This window comes from Paramisgurnus dabryanus, chromosome 20, assembly GCF_030506205.2.
Source record: "Paramisgurnus dabryanus chromosome 20, PD_genome_1.1, whole genome shotgun sequence".
In the NCBI taxonomy this organism is placed as follows: Eukaryota; Metazoa; Chordata; class Actinopteri; order Cypriniformes; family Cobitidae; genus Paramisgurnus; species Paramisgurnus dabryanus.
The window spans coordinates 12,168,245-12,189,780 of record NC_133356.1 but is presented as its reverse complement, the minus strand read 5'-3'; the positions used below and the strand labels follow the sequence as shown (position 1 = coordinate 12,189,780).

Here is a 21,536-nt window from a genome sequence, read left to right as displayed (position 1 = left end):
TAAGTTTGCAGGCAAATATTTCAATACTATTTTGACTATATACTTGAAGTGGATATTGTTTATTTATATATCTGTCTATAATAGATGGTTATCCAAACTGTATTCATTCATCCAGCCCTTTTCTAACAATAGTTCAATTATAAATGCAAATGTCTAAATATGTGAGAAAAAGCAGTACAATTATGACAAATTTTTTTAAAAATGTGACACAGTCTGTAATAACCATACTACAGTTATAAAATCAAATTCTGCTCAAATGAGCATCAAAGTCGGATTTTAGCCATTCATTCATAATGATTTCAATCTTTGACGTGACCTTATTCAATTAATATTAAAGATATGAACAAAAATTAATTTGACACATGATTTTTGTTAAGACAAGCACATTTATTTTGTTGGCACCCACCAATCATTCATTTGTAGCCTATTAAAAAAAACGGCAAGAATTACGCTAATGTTAGCGGTTTTCATATCGTAAGTGCTGAGGGGTTTGTTGTAACACAGCGTTACAACTAACCCCGCTGGGTCAAAATATTTTCAAGCCCACCAAAAAAGTTGCAGACATATTTCAAAACGATGCTATGTTTTAGTCAACAAGACACGGATTAATATGACATAGCATTGGATTTGGTATCTGACACACCCAATTTAGAAACTGAATTTTTTTTCCTTCTATGCCATCAAAACACTCGTTCATCAATAACTCCCTGGTTAAACATTATACATTTCCAATAATTTGCGGGAGATCGTCTTTTGGCCAGGTGGAAAAAATACCTGAAAAACAAAACGCTCAACCTTGTGCAACAATGTAAACAGTCCGTGTTACAACTAACCCCGAGTTAGTTTTTGCCCCGCGCACCCCTACTTCTAGAAGGACTTGGCATGCCACAAAAAGAGATTCCTGAGTGGAGTATTTTGGTTAATTTTTGCATACAAGACCTCTTTTATTTAAACCCACACTCCAGTCTGTGGCATTCGAGGGTAAACAATTACAGCTTTCCGCAACCCAAAATTAAAATGAGGGTTTCATAAAACTTTTTTTTTGCTAACTCGTGTTATTTCATTTCAAACGTTGAGTTTGATGTTGTGGTAATTTAGGTCTGGGGTAAAAGTGCTTCTGACGCAAAAGATAGCTGCGCAGACAGACAGCCGTAGCCGACAGATTCAGCCACAATTACTCAGAAACTCTGCCTGTCTTTTCACCTCTCTGTTACTGGTGAGCGCTTTTACGTCATTCACTATGGGATATTTAAGTTGTAATATATTCACTCAAAGATTAAGTGCTGCTCACTGTTGGGTTGCCTCATCTTTTTTAATAACGCACTGAGGTCGTAGAGTCAGTCCATTTGTCCTATTTCTCCCTGCCTTGAAAAACCAGCTCAAGGTTGCTGTTTGAAATGCACATCTTCAGGCCTTGTAAATAAATTACCTTTAGAAGCATCTTCTCCGTGCTTTGGTTTAATGACAAGGCTTTGCAACGCCGACTTTTATTTCACACGGTGGGTCATTATGTTTGTGGTTGTACGTGTTAGCTTTGTGAATTAGTAAATTACCACAAATGAACACCAACGTCTTGCCATCCTGTCCGTGGAATAAGACTTTGTGCCGTTGGAAGATAATCCACTTTCTTGTATCTTTGTCAGACTGATAATGATTAACCTGAGTGAAGGTTGTGAATGCTAGATATGTTCTGTAACAATCATTCTCTACTTCAATGCATTTATCTTTTATTTACTGAAGAGACAAATGAGAGAGTTCATTTAGTCGAATGGATTTTTATCATTACTGCTTTTTAGTCTCAAATATAAATATTAGTCTTCCACTCTATATTCCGTTTTTCTTGGTTAGGAAAAAAATCTCAAAGGTCTTACTGAAATGGGTTGAAAGAAAATATTTGGTTGCATCTATATAATCCAACACTGTCAAAAAAAAAAGGTACAAAAGCTGTCAGTGGGACGATACCCATTAAAAAGGTGCTGATAGCTATCATTTATGTACCAATTTCTTCCCTTTTGGTACAAAGATGTACTTTTTGAAAAAGTACGGCCCAAGCTTTTGTATCTTTAGTTCTGAGAGTGTACAAATGTTTTTCAAATGTGCATCTTGGCTGTGAATTTCAGTTAGGCACTTTTAACATATCAATTATGAGAAAACGCTTGCCTGCCAATGACAAGAATTTCCGGCTTTTCGCAATACCGCTATTATCCACTAGGTTAAAAATAATGCAAATTATACGACCCGGAAGTAACGGCTCATGTGAAAGAGAAAGAACTCCGTGAATCTGATCTCTATCAAAAGGCCTTCACAAAAATTGAATTCTCAGCTTTTTGCTCAAAATTGGGTGTTTTTGAAAAAACCTACCCATATTTGAGAGGTAAAAATGAGAACTAATGAAGGTAGGATTAAAGTTTTTTTTTATTGAAAGCAGGGAGCGTGTTCTTATATTTGATATATTGTTTGTTTATATTTTTAAAAAAGAACATTTTCTGGAAGGCATTCAACTTTTGTGAAAATCATGAAAAATACTGGCGCTGGATGGCAACTTATTTAAAAACGCTGGCAGGGAAAGAGTTAATGATGGTGAATGATAACATTATGAGGTCATGTTCGATTCGTTCCTCTCAGAGGAAAAGGTTTGAGGTATAGTGCTTCCCTCAGTAATGTACTTTTGAAGCACATGAAATTAATGATTTACCTAATGCGTGAATATTCATTATCAAACGGTTCTTTATAAGAAATCACATCTTTTAAAAGTTGTAGCAGTGCTTTTATCATCCAGATCTGCTTTAAAAATAAGTTTTGAATGAATTATGTTTTAATCAATTCTGTTAGGATCTCACGGGGCGTACCTTTCCTTTAAGGGCTTTAATAATGACTGCACTAGCAAACATTAAGATATTGACTTATGTCCTCTAGAAGCCTTTGGAATGGGCTTTTAATGGGAAATATCTGCTCGCAGGGCGTATTGGGCCTAAATCATTGCTGTGTTTGATGGAAAGCTCTTTGTTCAGTAGTAATTGTATGAGTTTCCGTGGACCTCCCTTGTCATAAATTAGTGATGACCGTGTTTGCTGAAATGGGTTGGAGATGGATATAACAGTAACTGATCTCACAGCTTTTTGGTGGGTTGAGCTTTCACTTCTCTAGCGTGCTTGCCACTCTCTCGGTAGCCTAATGGATCACAAAGCCCTTGAATTTGGCACAGTGCGAAACCCCCACGAGGCCTTTTGATGGAAAACATCCTTGTGAGGCCGCAGTTGGCGTCTGTGCACCTTTCAGACGCCACAGATTTACCACCGCCTTTTAACAGATCCTTTTAATGGAGTTATGGAGTGTATTACTGAAGGTGTTATGTCTTGTGTTGGAGAATTAACTTCTGTTGATGTAGTCTAAAATTTATGTGGCAGTTTTTGAACTTGGTTCAAAACCCTGTTGAGAATAATTTTTACGAAATCTTTCCACCAAACCAAACATTTCAGTATCATATTTTTACTGTAGCTCAAGCGAACTCACACTGCCTCCAGGCAAAGGTCAACTATATAATACAATGAAGATTTTACTTGAAAGAAAATGGTTTGTCAAACGTCACAATAGAACTGTACAGAAGCATATTGTTTATTCTCTGGGCAATAATATATTTTTTAAAGCCAAGCTTCAACATGTTCCCAAACCAAAACTGACTTTTAAAGATAAGAAATATTACCTCAAGAAATATTAACTGAAGTAAAAAGTAGCCCTGGGCTCTCCTATAACTACATGATTTAGCTGTTAAGACTAAATATTAATGATCGTCTGCCAAGTTTTCAACGTTTGACGAAGACGAAAAGAAGAAATAAGACTTTCGAATGGAATTAGAAAGTTTGTCTTAACTTCTTTTCTTCTGATTTAGTTCCCAAGGCTCTGTCTCGCAGTCCCACTGCTGGCTCTTTCTGTCGACAACTCTAACGTGCCTTAAACACATCAGGCACCTTGTCATCTCTTCCATCTGCGCACTTTGTTATTTCCTGCCCTCTGTTGCTGTTGTTGGCTCCAGTGCCTGTTCCCAACTCGCTACATCTGTTGTCGTTCTCTCACCCCTAGTGAAGTGTGACCTCACACTCTTGTTTGTGTGGAACGAGTGTTTTTAAAGAGCCTTTGCGCTCCTATTGGCTGTCGCTGTCAGGTACGCCCGACATGTTACAATAGACATTGCCGGATTGCTGGAAGCCATTAATTCCAAGTATCTCTGGAGAGGCCCGTAAATGGCGGACAGTCAAGGTTGCATATGTTCTAGTGCGACCTGCCAACAGCATTCGAATTAAGGATTTATAGACATTTTTATTTTCGGGAACTTTGTGTGTGTTCATTTCCCTTTGTCTGGGGATGCAAAAAATGAAGGTGCACTTTTGAAATTATTCATTTTATTGAACTATATAGATGTAAAATATCAAACCAGGGGTCTTCTGCAAGTAAACACATTAGCCTACATTCCTTTTTTATTTTTTTATTAGCTGGTCCCTGAATTGTCATGTTACCCTTGTGTTGCACTATGTTTGATAATCTGTGTCCAAATAATTTTAAGAAATATAGTTATTTTATCATTTGTGACCAGTGGCGGCCGGTGACTTCTTTTTTTCGAGGGCGCGCCATGCGAAGTCATATGTATGTAGCCCGTCATGTGTGTGGTTCCTTTTTTCAAAATACGTGCCTGCTGCAGAAGCGCCTAAAGGGTTAATGATAAAAGTAATGCTCGAGTTTGCCAGATAATCGCATAATCTCATGCCTTATCAAACTTTACTGTTAATAGAGTGTCTTACGTGTATTTTGTGAAGTTGAGCATCTCTTTTATCATAAACTGTTTAGCAGTCACAAGCCGCCACTGTTTGTGACCTTGTATGTGAAATCCAGGCTAAAGTCTAAAAAATTAAAGTGCACTTAATTTTTTAAGGTTAATTCAAACTAGTAAGGAGTTGCTATAAATGATTAAAATAAAGCTGAATTAGCTCAAATTATTTCAGCTTTTTTATCCTTTATAGCAACTCCTCACTAGTCAAGAAAGTTTAAATTTATTGTAATTTCAAATTGATTAAACCTAAAAATTTGTGCAACAAGGAATTTTTACAGTGTAATTTTGAGAGAAGGAGCATCAAAGTTTGATTTTCACTCATCTAGTTCACTTTTCATAACCATATTCGGTCATTATTAAAGATACCAAGGTTATTTTTCACAGAATGTCCTAAACTATGAAAGATGAGAAAACAGTAAATTGTAAAAAACGACTTTAGCTAGGTTTTCACAGGCAGTTTCACATTTAAAGGGGACATGTCACAATAATTTTTAAGATATAAAATAAATCTTTGGTGTCCCTAGAGTACACGCAAAGTTTAAGCTCAAAGTACCATATAGATAATTTATTATAACATGTTAAAATTGACACTTTATAGGTGTGTGCAAAAATGTGCCGTTTTGGGTATGTTCTTTAAAATGCAAATGAGCGGATAAAGTGCAAACACTGATCACAATGATGGTGGTTTGATGCAATTAAAACTCAGATGTGCTGTCAATTTTTTTTTCTCTTTACTAAATTGCAGTGCTGTGGTTGGATAGTGCAGATTAAGGGGCGGTATTATTATAATAAGATCTCCATATGACATTATAAGGAAAGCCAAATTTCAATGACCTATTTTTTTCTAGTGCTTGCAGAAAATGGTTTACCAAAACTAAGTTACTGGGTTGTTCTTTTTCACATTTTCTAGGTTGATAGAAGCATGGGGAACCCAATTATAGCACTTAAACATGGAAAAAGTCAGATTTTAATGCCATGGTCCCTTTTATAAACCTGTGAAATCTTGCTAGAGAAATGTGCATTGATGCCATTGCTTTTTTTGACTATCCAAACACTTTTTGTTTTGTGGTCACTGTACGTTATCTAATTCAAAACAAGATAATGGGCACATTTTAATGAAACGCATCTGTTCAATTGCCTCTCACTGTGTTTGATCAATTCTAAAGCTGTTAATTAAGGTTATAAGAGTCCTGGATCCCTCCTGAGCTCTAGTGCTGATTTTGACATAATCGATATGCAGCATTGACGAATAGATCGAGTGTCAATCCAGCCACTCGCAAAGAGAGCAACAATAGGATTTACTGCCTACAACCGGATTTCGTAATTCTTAACCAAGGCCGCAGTGTTCCCGCATAAGCACGTACACGCACAGATTGGAGGTCAACATCAGTCAGCTTCAGTCGAGAAAAGAGTGAGACGTGGCCTCTTCTCGCTTACTAGAGATCACCTTCAGCCTGTTTAGTATGCTAAAGACATATAGGTGAATGCAGAGCCAGTCGGCTTCCATTTTCTCGCCAGGCTGCGCAGCCTGTCTCGTGAAACCACCCGTAGCTGAAAAACAATGAAGACTGGTCAAGCCGTTTCGTTTAAGGTTTCAATTAATCACTCGGTGGACGATATGAAACGCATTGAGATTTGAATTTATTTATCTTTGAAACTGCTTTACATTCAGATTAAAGATTGTTTAAAATTAGAGCTCCGGCAATTGCACAGAGCTGGATATTTTATTGCTGATAATTCTATTCAATCTGTCAAACAGGCTTTACTCAAAGCTACTGAAATGAACTGCCTCTCAGTTCAACAGATTATTACAAGGCTTGATTGATATGTTACTTTTCTGGCAGTCATTTCATTTTATTGTGAAGGAAAAAACGTGGGCTGCCTTCTCATTTTTTGTTCTTGCTGAGTGAAGAGCCCTTCAGCTACCTGTGTAGACACATTAATGTTGTTCAGTTTAATTCAAGTATTATTGTAGATTATTTAATTAAATTTATACAATTAGAGCAAAAATATATTTTTATGTTAAAGGGCCAATCATATATGAGGCCAATCATATATTTTCTTCGTCTTTTAAAAGCAAAAAGGCAAAAATTATAAAATCTACACTGTCAAAAAAATTGTTCTTAAGGGCGCACTCACATTATCCAAACCGCGCCCGAGCATGTTTGATTGCTAAAGCATGGTTCGTTTTACTAGTTTGATCTGTCTATACTCTTGGCAAGGGCCTCACAATACAATAAGTACCACGATACATTGACCGTGATACAATGTATCGCTGTACGATACAATACGTTGCATGTTGAGATACATTGCAATGCATTTTCTTTTTTTCTCAAAAATGTAAAAAAGAGCAGATTTTTTTTCAGCCAAAATGCGTCCACACGAAAGCTGCAGGTGTTTCTAAATTTTCTGCCATTTTTCAGTCCCGTTAACTTCTGAGACATTGGCCGTATATAACAGACAACTGGACAGCGACAACTACAGCAGCGGCGGATGAGGTCATTTGACGCACACAGAGGGATAATTAAATGGTCTAAATATCAATAGTAGAGATTGAAATATCGTGATACTTTCCCCCCCACGATAGTTAGCTGTATCGATATTTTTGCACAGCCCTATACCTGGGTGTGGTTTAGTTAATCGCCCCTTGACCCGTTTTAAGAGGTGCGCTTGGGTGCGATTCAGTTCGTCTCTAGCGCGGAGTGCGTGGTGTGATCGCAAATAGTGCCCGAACACTGTTCAAATGGAGAGATGTCAATTGTGCGACCATTAACTTCACCTGCCTTCATAAAAACCTTATGCGCGCAGCATGGTTAGGTGAATGTCTGAGCTGCACAAGCGACAGATCGCCTAATCCATATGAGAGGGCTGTGTGTCATCGTGCCCCAAACGACTCGGAATAAAAAAAAAACGTTTATGATGAGTTCCAGTGTTAATAGTGCACTTTACTTTGTTTTCTTTAAAACAATCGCATCCTGATGAAAAAAGCATGCTTGGGCTCAAATTGATCAAAGTACAGTGTAAGTGCGAGCTTCTGTGGAAGTGGGGAGGGGGGACAATCACACTCGGGCGCGGTTCAGATGGGTTACATATAATAGGAGTGCGCCCTGTAACTGTCACTTCAAACGGTATACCTTTTCACCTAAAGAGTTCATCAGAGGTACACACAGGTACCAAAGAGTGCATTTTGGTACCTCATAGATATGCATTGGTACCAAAAGTATAAACAACTGTACTTAAATGGTACAAATTAGGACCTTTTTAAAGGGTACTGCCAAAGTGAGCTTGGGACCACTTTTTAAAAAACATTTTCTGACAGTTTACATAATGCATGACTTTTGTACGGGTTGCTACGAACTTCGTTGTACTAATCTTTGTACTGTACTGTCTTGCTCTCATCTTGCAAATTCATAGGTTTTGCATATTTACAGAACACACCAGCTTGCTCATAGCTTTGTTCCATTTTGACAAAAATTTATAGTGTAGATGCACTCCAGATGCAAAGGAACTCCAAGGAAACTCTAGCTCCCCCCCGCATATTTTTGGATACCTTTGCAAATATTTTTCCCCCCTCCCCTTCTACACGTTTAGTCTGCTGGACCGTGTTGGACACTCTGCCATTCCACTTTCATCCGTGAGCCCCTTCTGCCATCCTTCTCCCTGTCATCAGGCGGATAATTAAACCGATCTTCAGTTAGGGTCCCGAGGCCCTGCAGGACCGTCAATGTGCCAAAGCGATGCCTGCTGACCTAAGAGACTTATTTCTCCACCTCCGGCCTCAATGATAGATGGATGAAACCGCCTTGAATTGAACTGCACATTTGTGCTTTTTGTTCGTTATCTAATAATGGATTGGCCATGCATATATGTGAGGAATTACTTATGCTTGGCTAAATGAATTAGCCCAAAACTAAGGCCATCTGGCTTATGAAAATGAGAGGGGAGGGCGGGAGAGTTTGTGAGTAAGAAAATGGATTTACATGCTCAATTTGCATAGCTCTCTCTTTTTTTTGTTTGGCACTAATGTTCACAACAAAAGTTACTGACTACCCACACATTATCTTGCATAATTTTTATGTTGATAGAGCTCTTCTTTTTTTCGAGAGGGGCCCCTGTTTGTTGGGTCCCTGCTGAGGGCTTGGCCTTCTTTCAGTGGCTAAACGAATTCCGTGCCTTATGCTCTCTTGCCTTATTGACATAATTTGATTAGTGACCTAGTAAGCATGAATGAGGCCGACCGTCCCGTACAAGTTCATAGAGCCTCTGTGGGACGACCCGTGTCGCATTAGACGCCACCCACCGCCCCCTCACTGCCTGCCCACTGCCCCCTTTCTCTGTTTTCATGTCGGCACACATAAGAAAGACATGATTAATGACCAAACTCATAGAGACGTTGTCAAACGCTGGTGATGGGGACAAAATAGGCGTACCCCCCTCCCTGCCCAGTACAGAGGGACTTTACACTGGATCCAAAGCATTGTGTTGAGGTGTCTCACAGGAAACTGAGGTTTATGGTTGCATCTGTTTATAGATAGTGGTTGCAGACAGGAAAAGTGCTTTGTCTTTTTGGAGAAAGGAAAAAAAATTTAAATGATCTATTGTTAGACCGACCCTAGATTTGTAACCTTGCTCATCACTCTTTTGAGGGGCTCCTTAGGCAGTTCAGGCAAACATTTATAAAGCCTTACTCAAATTTTGGATCACCTCATTGATCAAACATGTGGCTTCAAATCCTATTTTACACAAATCACTTTGGTTTCCATTTTTAACTGACACATTAGCGCTTTCATTATGTACGCCATTAATACAAAGCCAGTTTTATTTCTGCTAATAATAGTCTTGGGCTTATTAATTGAAGATTAGGCTTTGGCTTAAAGGGGAACCTGGTTTTCCAAAACTGAGGAGAGCGAAATTTCATCTTTCTTGCGGTAGTTTGTGTTTAAAATTTAAACTTCTGCATACTAGGGCATGGTAATAATTCGCAACTAAGAAATGTTGGAAATATGTAGGGATGCACTAATACAAAATTTTTGTGGATATATACCGATATCTGATTACTTTGAATGACATCTATGATACCGATTTGTTTTGCTTTTTACTCCTTGTTTTAAACGATTTTGTTTTGAAATCCTAAAAGTGCAAAGCATACAGACTGCAACACTGTTGGACATCATTGTCACCCAATTTAAAGTAATCACACAGCATGAGTTCAGATAAATTTTATTGACAGGATATATTCTGCCCATATCATCTGCCGATGTCAGATAGTTGGAAAAATTGTGATTCCAACTAGGCTGATACATCGGTGCAGCCCTAGAAATATATGACCCTGTCTGTGAGATTCATTATAAAATCGTATAAAATCTAGCTGAGATTTGCAGCATTAGGGTTTGTTTCAATCTTTGATGTGGTCTTACGTAGTCAGTGTTAAAGATATCATGGGTATATTTTCACAAAATGTTCTTTGTTCAACATAAAGTAATCCTACATGTAGAGTAGTTGGGTTTTTATAGACTAGGTCACATATTAATATTTTATCTTTTCCCTAGTCAAGATTTCTATTGTGTCGTTTTAAAGGGATAGTTCGGCCAAAAATGTTATTAAATCCATGATTTACTCACCCCCAAGCTGTCCGAGATGCATATGTGCATCGTTTTTCAGACAAACACATTTTCAGTTATTTTAGAAAATGTTTTCGATCTTTCAATTAATCAAATGTAAAGTTACGGGGTCCACGTCCTTCAAGTCCAAAAAATGTCCATCCATCTTTTACAAAATGAATCCAAACATCTCCACGATGATAAACAAAGGCCTTCTGAGGGTAAACCGTGCCGTTTTGTTGTAGAAATATAAAAATTTTAAATAGCATCTTGTAACGCCGCCATCTTGGACTCCTCTGTGTTCAGGAGAGAGTATTAGCGTAGTGTACCCACTTTTCTTAGTGATGTATGACAAATTCGGAGGGCGGGGGCACAGAGCAGCAGCACAGAACCCTCCATAAACTGCGTACACGCTCATCTTAAAATGCGGACGCGACTTAGATGGTGGCGTTGCCGAAAGCTAGTTATTTTTGTTTTTTTTTTATTTTACCCTTAGAAGGCCTTTGTTTATCATCGTGAAGCCGTGTGGATTTATTTTGTGAAGAATGGATGCACATTTTTTGGACCCCGTAACTTTGCATTTGATTAATTGAAAGATCTAAAACATTTTCTAAAATAACTGAAAATGTGTTTGTCTGAAAAATGATGGACATATGCATCTCGAGCTTGGACGTGAGTAAATTGTGGGTTTAATATCATTCTTGGCCGAACTATCCCTTTAAATTGAGAACATATGATTGATAAGAAAATCACAGAAATGTTGTTTTTTTTTTACAAAAAAGTACTTGATATTTGCCAATGGTATGTGGTTTAAAAAAATTGTCCAAGTTGGTTTTAGGTGATTGTTCACTATTCCATGTTAAAAAGAACCACCCCCCCAACTTAGTCGCTACAATTTTCTGTAAATTAATTGCTGTATCATAGAGTAGCACACATCTCTTCTTCAAATCTTATGGTTTAAGGCGTCTCTCATGCCTGCTGTCCAATAAATTAGATCAAAATAAATTACATGGCCAGAGTTAATACTTGAGCCTTAGCCAGCATCATTAAATACAGAAATTATGTAAGGCCCATGCTTTTCCATGATCACATCCAAAGAGCTATTTATGCTCTATAACCAGCTTTGTATTAGAACACTTTTACCATTATGAAGACTGCGTTAGCTTCCAGCATTCCTGGACTAAAATATCTCTCAGGGTGAAGAAAGACTTATTTCTTTAGAGTGTGTAGACTGAACGCAGTGCCACTTCCTGTCGTTCTATAATCCTGTTCTTATCAGCACAGCTGTCAGTCCCTAAATGAAGTCGGGCTCCTGAACTCATTTAGAACTGTGACATTCAAAACCTTCACTTCCTCTTCAACCACCCGTGTCAGACACGGCAGAGATATTCTTATGTTTCATATGGAAAATAGTCATAACTTCCTAGGTATAATGAAAAGGTATGTTTGATGCGTCTAGAATCTTAATGGGTTCAGTGTTTCATCTTTTCCGACCAACCATTAAGCTCATATAGAGTCGAATAGAGCGTCCGTGTACACTGTAAAAAAGTTTTGGCTATCTTACATTTTTATTAAAAAATGCAGTTCACTGACACAGGAATTTCAACTTATTTTTACTAGTAACAACTCATGCAAACAAGGTGAAATTTCTTAAAGAGCACCAATTGTCCAATTCACAATTTTACATTTCCTTTGGTGTGTAAGTGTGTATTAGTACATGTTAACGATATGCAAAAGGTAAATACCCCAAATTAAACAATGACGCGAGTTATCGTCTCCAACATAAATCTCTTTTCTTGGACTACAACAAACACACGGATTGTAGGCAACAGTTTACTTCCTGGGATTGGTGATGTAAGCAAGACCGACATTATCATAATTCCTCCCGCTTCGGATTAAGTTAACTCCTGTTAGCATTGCATTGTGACCGAATCTTTCAAACATGGTCACATTTCCGGCTGACGTCAGAGCCGGATTCAGGCCGATCACAACATACAGATTTGCTGGCCAATCAGGGACACGCACTTTTCAAATCTATGAGTTTTGTACATGAATCTGTGCGTTTCAGGAAAAGATGGAAATCTGGAGCTACAAAAATGTCAGTATGTGGAAAAAAATATTTTTTAACCATAAACCACCCGAACACATTGTATTATACCAAATACACAAATAAGGTTTTTAGCAATGAAATAGGTGCACTTTAATAAGTTAATGTACCAAATTTAACACAATTGAACTCTTTCACCGCCATTAACGAGATATCTCGTCAATTAAGAGAAAACGCTTCCCCGCCAATGATGAGATTTTCCGTCTTTCCGCAATACCGCTATTATCCACTAGGTGGCGCCCTTCCGCAACTTTTTAAACCCGGAAGTATTGCCCTATGGCAAGCGGCTGCATGTCCGTGTCTGTTTTAAAGATTGCTCTGAATGGGATCTCTATGAAAAGTCCGTCACAAAATTGATTTATCTCTGCTTTTTGCTCAAAATGTGGTGTTTTTGCAGAAACCTACCCATATTCAAAAGCTGATTACAAAAGAACCACTGAAGGTAGGATGAAACGTTTTTTTTTTTTTTTTGAAAGCAGAGGGTCTGTTCTTTCATTTGGTATATTGTATGTTTATATATTTAAAAGGCATAGAAGGCATTAAACTTTGGTGAAAATCATGAAAAAAGCTGGCACTGGCTGGCAACTTTTTTAAAAAACGCTGGCGGTGAAAGAGTTAAAATAGTATGTTAAAATGACTTGGCGGCATGAATCAAGCTTAAACAAAATTTAAATTTCTTTTCGGAGATTATCATTCATTATTTTTATTAAATCCCTAATAATTTTGTTTTTCTTTGTGTCTTTTTATCTCAGTGGTCTGGGTAATTTTGGGTGACGTTCAATTTGAGATTTAATTCCACCGTGGTTGCGTCCCAATTTTTGTTCTTCACTGGCGGTCAGAGAAAGCATTTGGCCGTGGACATCAAAGAGTCGAATCATATGCCAATGCTTTTGTCCACAGTCAAACGATCCTTAGGAGATTTGTAATCGGCGAGCGGCGCCTCATTTCCTGTCAGTGTCGCCTCACTTTCATTTGACAGTGGCCTTCTAAGTGGGTGTATGTGTGGACAAAAGAACGGTATGATAAACGGTCAGCTGTTACAAAGTCTTGTGTAAGTGTGGCCATATAGGGGCCATCCTGGTGATTGCCATGTGGGGCAGACAGTCATAAAAAGGTCTTAAGCAGCAGAGAGATGTGGATTAGATCAGATTATTCCTTAGGCTCCTCTAGTAGATCATTGGATTGCAATGGATTTGTTTTTTTCTTTTCATTTGAGAGATTGAAAATAAAAGTGTTTGCAGTGTTTGTTTTGATTCGTTGGTCTGCTGTTTGTGTGACACAGAAGCAATGAAACCAACCAACCTGCAACTCGTAACATTTGATAGACAGCCAGGCACACACTATTAATCCTCATCTAACTTTGTGCACAAATACACAATCAATCAGGCATGATATGACAATAGACACGTTTGTTTATAAGATAGATGGATACATGCATAAAATGATTAACTAGGATTAAAAAAAATATATATATTTTTTATTTTGTTGCCAATAGCACAGTTTGTTAGTGCGCCAACATATAGAACCAGTGTGCTCAAGGAATCCCGAGTTCGATTCCCATCTCTGAGGTCCTTTGCCAATTCCCCTTTAATATCTCCACCCAACACTTTATTTCTACAAGGTAATTTTTTTACGTTTTTTGTAATTTCACAATTTTTAACTGTATATTTTACAGCAACGTTTTGTAGAAGAGTCACACAGGGGATTGTAAGAAAAAACATTTTATAGTTTTTCCCCGTTCATTTTATGGTGACATACAGTATTTTAAACTTACAAAAACATAATTTAAACGATATTTTATCGTAAAAGTACATGTATAGTCCTGTTGAATATTATAGAGATTTATCATAAAATATATATGGTTATTTACACTTTTACCTGTAAAAGCCGTACATTTTACAGTAAAAATAAATGTACCGTAAAATTACAATGAACAATCCAAAGAAAGTTAAAGGCATTTAAATCACAGGCTGCCTTAACTTTTACAGCACCCATAGCAAATGAACAACCTGTCTTTTGCATCAAAGCCTCCTGAGTGTTATTGACATGCTTTAACTCTCTTCTCCCTGACCTTTAGCAAATGCCTCTAATGCAGAACAAAACCTCCCATCTTTCCTCACCCAGCGCATGAGCTGTCACACGGAGACCTTGAGGTGTCTGCTTGACATGGCTGATGTTGGGATAGACAGTGACAGGCAGTATTTAGAGTTTGCTGACACCACTCATTACCCAGGACGCAGTGTAGCAGCCAGGTTCAGACACTCCCACAGACACCGAGGCCGTGGCGAGACAGGCCTGTGGTGTGGTCAAGTTTAGAGTGTTGATGCCAACTGAAGTGTTGAGTTGGAAAGGCCCATAGGGAGGTGGTGCCAGTCTCATGGTTTGGGCAGAAGGTCAGGCTGTTACAGTTTGGGCAGAGGCCTTATTTAGAGTCTTTATGGTAAATTTACTGCAGCTGTAATTTTTTTGCATTCTAAATATACACTACAGTTCAAAAGTGTGATTACTGTTGATTTAACACAATTTTCACAGTCATATTTATTCACTGTTGTGTTTATTACATCATGAAAGCCATCCCTTGTGTAGAATTAACAAAAATGTACGTAATGTTTTAGAAGACTGAAATGTTTCTTTTTATCTTCATCTTTTAATCTGAAGGTGTATGCTGCTTAAATGTTTGAAATTACATTTATGGACAAAAATATAATTGTACAAATTAATTTCAACAATTTTATTAAAGAAAAATATTGTGTGAAATGAATAATGAAAAAAGTAGAAAATAAGAGCCCAGAGATGGGAACTTCTTTAACAAATTTTAAAAACCATCTCAGGTTAAGACATCATAAAATACCAAGAGTTTATCCCTGAAACTCGAGAAAAAAGTGTCTGCACTGAAAATAATATAATACAACATAGTTTAAATTTATATTTAATGAATTTGATCTCAACATAATTGCTGTGGTTATATTTGTGTTATTCCACAGATTACTATTATTCTAAAATGTGAAAAAATATAAAGAATGGGTGAGTGTTTTAAAACTTATTGTAGTGTTACAATAAACAATCTGGAGGGCTACTTTTTGATATAGTCTACTCAAAACTTTTTTGCTTTACTTGTTGAATTTTATTTAATTTTATTTGTTGGTATGTTTTATCATTGATTAAAATGATAACATACATAAACGAAGCCAAGCTAATATAAGAGATGTGTAATAAATAAATATTAAAATTGAGACTATTAATAGAATGTGCTTTGTGTGGGAACCATGTTGGAGACCACTGATATAGACACTTTTGAAACAATCTCCTCTGGGCTCTTATTGGCTGCCTTTTATCATTATGTGGTTCATGTCATGCATTTTAGAAACTTTAATAAGTGAATCTCTGAATAATTGTTTGCACGCATATATTTTTGTCTACAAATCTGATTTAAGCACATACAGAGAAGCTAGGTGAAATTGCATATATTATCGGAGGCGATTTTATGAACGCATTTTTTTCCTTGCTTTTCTGTGAAATTCGGCTCTGTGTAGTAAATGCCACTCCATCTGAAAGCAGGTGATGGTAATTTACTACTAATCACCGAACCGGCTTTACTGATGAGACACGCATGAGATTCGCAGGCTTTTTTTGCTCAGCCATGCACATTCATATCAAAAGGTTCGAGCTCCATTATGGTGGACAATTTTCAGAAGAGTTTCTTTGAATGGAGTGACTCAGAAAGTGAGTCAGGACTTCACCTGATCTCCTGCTGCTAAAAATGACCACCAGGTTCTCATTTCCTTTCATTTATGCATACATTTTAACTAAACTATGGTCTTTTCTTTATCTGGTTATTTCTCAACTCTGGTTATATAGTTAGACCCCCGACAAATGAACAGTAATCTAAAATCAGTTTCTAGCAGGTGTCTACAAATTTGTACTGTTTTCATTCTTGTTTGGTGCTGAATAAGGACTGTAACCTTTCTAATACGTTATGATCCCTGTTCAAGTATTGAAGACCAATGTCTCATTTGGGTTTTTGCTGGTGTTCCCTCTGTGGTTTGTCTGAAAATTATCTAAAACATTGTATTGATTAGACCTTTTTCCGAAAATGTACTCCTTTAAAGGCCCCATGAAAGAAAAAAAGAGTTCAGGAAAACTGACTAATAAAATAGTGATTTTACATATGTGACCCTACCTGTGAAAAGAAAGTCATTATTTTATGATTTACTGCACTGCAAAAAAATGGTTTACAAGAAAAAAAATCTTACTATTTTTGTCTTGTTTTCAGTAAAAATATCTAAAAATTCTTAAATCAAGGTGCTTTTTCTTGACGAGCAAAATGACCCAAGAAAATAAGTCTAGTTTTTAGACCAAAAATATCAAATTTAAGTAATTTTGTGCATAAAACAAGCAAAATAATCTGCCAATGGGGTAAGCTATTTTTTCTTAAATTTTTCTTGAATTTAGTGTTTGAGAAATTGTTCAAGATTTTTTTGCTTTCCCCATTGGCAGATTTTTTTTATGCACAAAATGACTTAAATTTGATATTTTTGGTATAAAACTAGACTTTTTTTCTTGGGTCATTTTGCTCATCAAGAAAATCATCTTAATTTAAAAAAAAATTGATATTTTTTCTTAAAACAAGACAAAAGTACTAAGAATCTTTTTTTCTTGAAAATATTTTTTTTCAGTGTGTTTTCTACATAAAATCATCTATAATGTAAAGAACATTGAGTGAAAATATAACTTTGATATTTTTAATACTTACAAAAAGACCATATCAAAGATTAAAATCCTAATAAAATTAATAGGTAAAATCATATTTTATGCTCGTTATCTCAGAATTAGATTTTTGGACTTTAGCCTGGTTTTCACAGTGGTTTTTATTGAACTTTTTGATGTTAGATTTTAGCAAACATGTTGTTTTCTAACCCAAATCACTGTTTACCAATATCTGTGACATTTAAACTGATCCTCATCAGTGTTGAAATATTCTGATAACATCTTACAGTTGGCTATGTGGTATGGGTAGGCTACACTAATATCAGCATACAAATGCCAATATCCACCAATGTACCAGTTGGCATTACAGCACGGCTTCACCATCTGTCAGTTGCATATAGTTGGCGGGTCGCATGCAAATTCGCCAGTGACATTTAAACCTTGGAACTCACGCAAACGAGAATACTAACCAGATCGAAGCCGGTCCCGACACAGTCCTCGGAGCCCCGCCGTCACGGAGGGCTAAAGGACGATTGTACCGCGCAGGACCTTTCAGAGGGGAACAAAATGATTATTTCCAGCTCGAGCAGGCATTCTGGACAAATACCCCTGTAGATCGATGAAACAGCAGAGAGGTGGGCACACAGTTTTGCTAAAGGGCACCAGAAATTACATCACCTTTTAAAAGATCATTTAAGGTAGTTAAGGGATGACGGGAATTAATGTCTCTCATCTAGTAAAGTCAATTAAATAGAGGTCCTCTAAACATATGATGCCCTACATCAAATTATCATACCCCGTACTTGCCCGCAGGAATTAGTCGTTGTCACTTGTTATTGCATTAACAGATGCTGGCTTAGAGGTAAGAATTCACTTCACAACAGTTGTAAGTCATTTTCCCTGTTCAATAATTCAACCTGCTCCACCGGCAATGTGTCAGCTCTGTTGCCGCCTTAATAGACGAGCCCCTGTTAATTTGTATTAACGTCAGATGATTTCAACAGGAGATAGATGTATGCACGCCGTGTGCTGTCGAGCAAAAAATTGGATTCATTAAGATGAGTGGAGATTGTACTTGTTGTGGCCTCAGTGTTTCAGGTCATTGGTCACAGTAAGGAGAAATGCAGAGTCTTGGATTCCCCTGTGTTTGAGAACAGAAGAGATGGAGAGATGTGGAGGAATTGGACTGGAGAGAGATTGAGAGGTTCAGTTCAGTTGGGATAGGAAAAAGAAATTGAAGTGAAGGAGCGAAAAAATTACAGTTCAAGCTAGAGTAACATATAAGGATAGTGAGCTCCCTATGGAGGCAGTATTTTAAGGCATCACAGGCAGGTCCCTGGTACAAATACTGCTTTATCAGCTGGTCGATTCAATTGTGTATATGTTAATTTTGGCTATTCTTAGAGAAAGAAAACAATCTAGTAAATCTAATATTGCCTTATCTTTGCTTTACATGGCTGTATCTTGTCATTTTTTTACTTAACCCAAGGTTTTTCCTTCATATTTTAACACACATTTCTGTTGCTTCTTCAAATGTTTGCTTTGACTGCTTGTATTTATGTCACCACATGACGGTGGTGACAGCAGAGCACATGTGGCCATGGCGCCGCTCCCAGGCCGCAGCTGTCTCTTAAAGACATGCATAAGTTTTATATTGCGGTTTCAGTATAGTTTTAGCGCGTGCTATGTGTCTTGATTTGCGATTTGTTTGTTGAAAGGGGAAAAGAAGCATTAAGCGGATGTGAACACTAAAAGGTCAACGTAATTGGTGGTAGCAAAAAGGGGATCTTCAGAAACACGTGCAAACAAACAGAAACGGAAATACTTCAACCTATATCATTCGTGCTTGTATGATTTATAAACACGCTCTGGCTGATGTCCAGGCATGGTGGGCGGTAACGATTGCACCCTAAATTGGGATGCATCAGCTTTTATGCTAGATATCTTGGATAGCATACAAGGGATAGGAGAAAGCAAATTGTTCATAAGTTAGGACTTTTTTGCTTTTTTGTTTTGCAAGTTTTTGAGCTGAGTACGAAAGAGCTTTGTACCAAACGCTAGGCCAGGCAGAATGGGAGCAAACACATTACACGCCTGGGAATAGATATGCAAGGTGTTGATGACTACATCTAACTGCAAGGTGAAACAAAATGAGATCAGAATAAGATGGTGCTTTTAAAGTCAACTCCCTTATGGCTCTTTTGGTAAATTAAACTCTAAAAATAATTGAATGACATGTGGCTTCTGCATTTACCAGTAATTGCCTTTTTGGTCCAAAGCAGCACTCTCTTACATTGCTCTTTTTGATGGGACTGCTGTATTATTTTCTCTACTATTTGTTCTGATAGGGTTAAGAGCTGATGATTCATTCTTGTCCTGACCTGACCTGGACTGTTTCTTTTGCTTAAATAAGGGGTGAAAAGATGAAAAATGTCCACCAATTGCAAAGGCTCAAGTCTAAAAGATGAAAAATGTCCACCAATTGCTTAATAAAGGCCCGAGTCAAAGATGAAAAATGTCCAATTGCTTGATAAAGGGTCAATAGACTAAAAAGTGAAAAATGTGCACCAGTTACTTAAGGAGGAGGTCAAAAGTCCGAAATGTCCACCCATTTTTCATTGTTCATCTATGACCCTTGTTTCACCTGCCTTTATTTGACCTTTAATCAAACATGGCTTTCTCTGGGCCAATACTACTGATCACAGATCAAATGAACAATGAATGTCCAGTTCAATCTTCACAATCCTCATTGTCATCTGCAGACCCACAAACTCTATGGTTGTTTTTGAAAAAGTTTTGCCCTTGGTTTCATGTGAAGTGCCCTATTCACAAGGTAGAATTTCAAGTGTGCACCAGCCTCCCAGACCATCAGTCCTGATCAATGGTTTTCCCAGGGCAATGAGGTCATCTGTAAAATCCAACAATGTGCTGACAAAGACGCCAGAGGTGAGGTCATTGTGTTAAAAGGGTCACCACAGGTCACCCCAGAAGCAGGCGCCCAACTTAACCTCCCCCAATGCTAATTTCTGAATAGATCTTTCTAACTGGAAATGCTAAACCATCCAGCAGCTGAACAATATTTTATTTTTATTACCAGTTCTTTATATCTTAAATATATGGAATCTGGAAATTGATTTACTGCTATACACTGAACATAAAGAAAGTGTGCATACTCAGACATTTTAGTTCTGACCAGCTGATGCAAGTAAATCATAAAAATTAGATTTTAATTCTCAAACTAAATTTAAAGGCTGCAGACATACATTGAATTGAGTGATGGAAAAAAACGCGACTCAATAAAAGCTATTTTCAACACCCTAATAACCATAAGTTAGGAAGCCACATAAACAAATGACAGGGAAAGCTGTGGAACATCAGCAGCCTTCATATGTGGGTCTTTTCTGAACCGTGACGTTCACAGAGGGTTGTACTTCAATTTTAAGCTGATGTTGTATATATAGAACACAAGAAGAGTGAAGTATACTTAAGGTTTGGATCTGACTTACTGTTTTTTTTCTTTTCAAAACCGTAATTAAAGCTTGGGGCGTATGCGTCTGTGTCTGAACTTTAGTCTGTTCACACGCTCATGATTTGCATGCATGTTGCGTTTGTATACCATGTGTCAGAGTTGTACTTAAGTATTAGAACTTTCTACATAAAAGTAAATTTTCAATTATTCGTATTTTATTAGTGTTTTTCTTTGGAAAACATACATTCCAAAGCATATTATCCTAATTTTTACTCTCCTACATTTCATAATTTCAAGTTTTTGGTTTATATATAATATTTAAGTACATTTAAACATCTAGTAATTTTTTTGTACTTTTACTTTAGTAAAAATTATTTTCGTACTTTTACTCAAGAAAGTAAAAGTACACAATTTTTATGTAATTAGGCATTAAATCAATTTAAATATGCAATATATAATGAATACACAGTATGAGTCTATGCTTTAGAATGTAGTGAACATTTTTTAGGAAAGAAAAGTAACTTTTTTCCCAAGACAAACACTCTGATAAAGCAAAGATGCTTGGAAAATGTAACTAAAATACTTAAGTATTATACACCTCTGCCATGTGTAAACCCTACAGTTTCTAGTCTGTTAGGTGCCTAGATCCACCTCTGTGATTCCTATCATAAATCGGTGTGGATGATGTGCCCTGTACCCAGCAAAGGCTGCACAATTGACTTTATGCTATATAGTCATTAGATATTTACATCTATCCCTGTGGCGCATAAAACCCAGCGCATCTCCCTAACGGCCTCATTTAACTTCTCTGCCGTACAGTCACTTATA

At 37.1% G+C, this 21,536-nt stretch overlaps 1 protein-coding gene across 6 annotated transcripts in view; it reads left to right on the top strand.

Moving 5' to 3' along the window:
• macrod2 (mono-ADP ribosylhydrolase 2) overlaps nucleotides 1-21,536 on the top strand; it is a 690,444-nt gene that overhangs the window by 73,818 nt on the left and 595,090 nt on the right. The window lies entirely within an intron of this gene.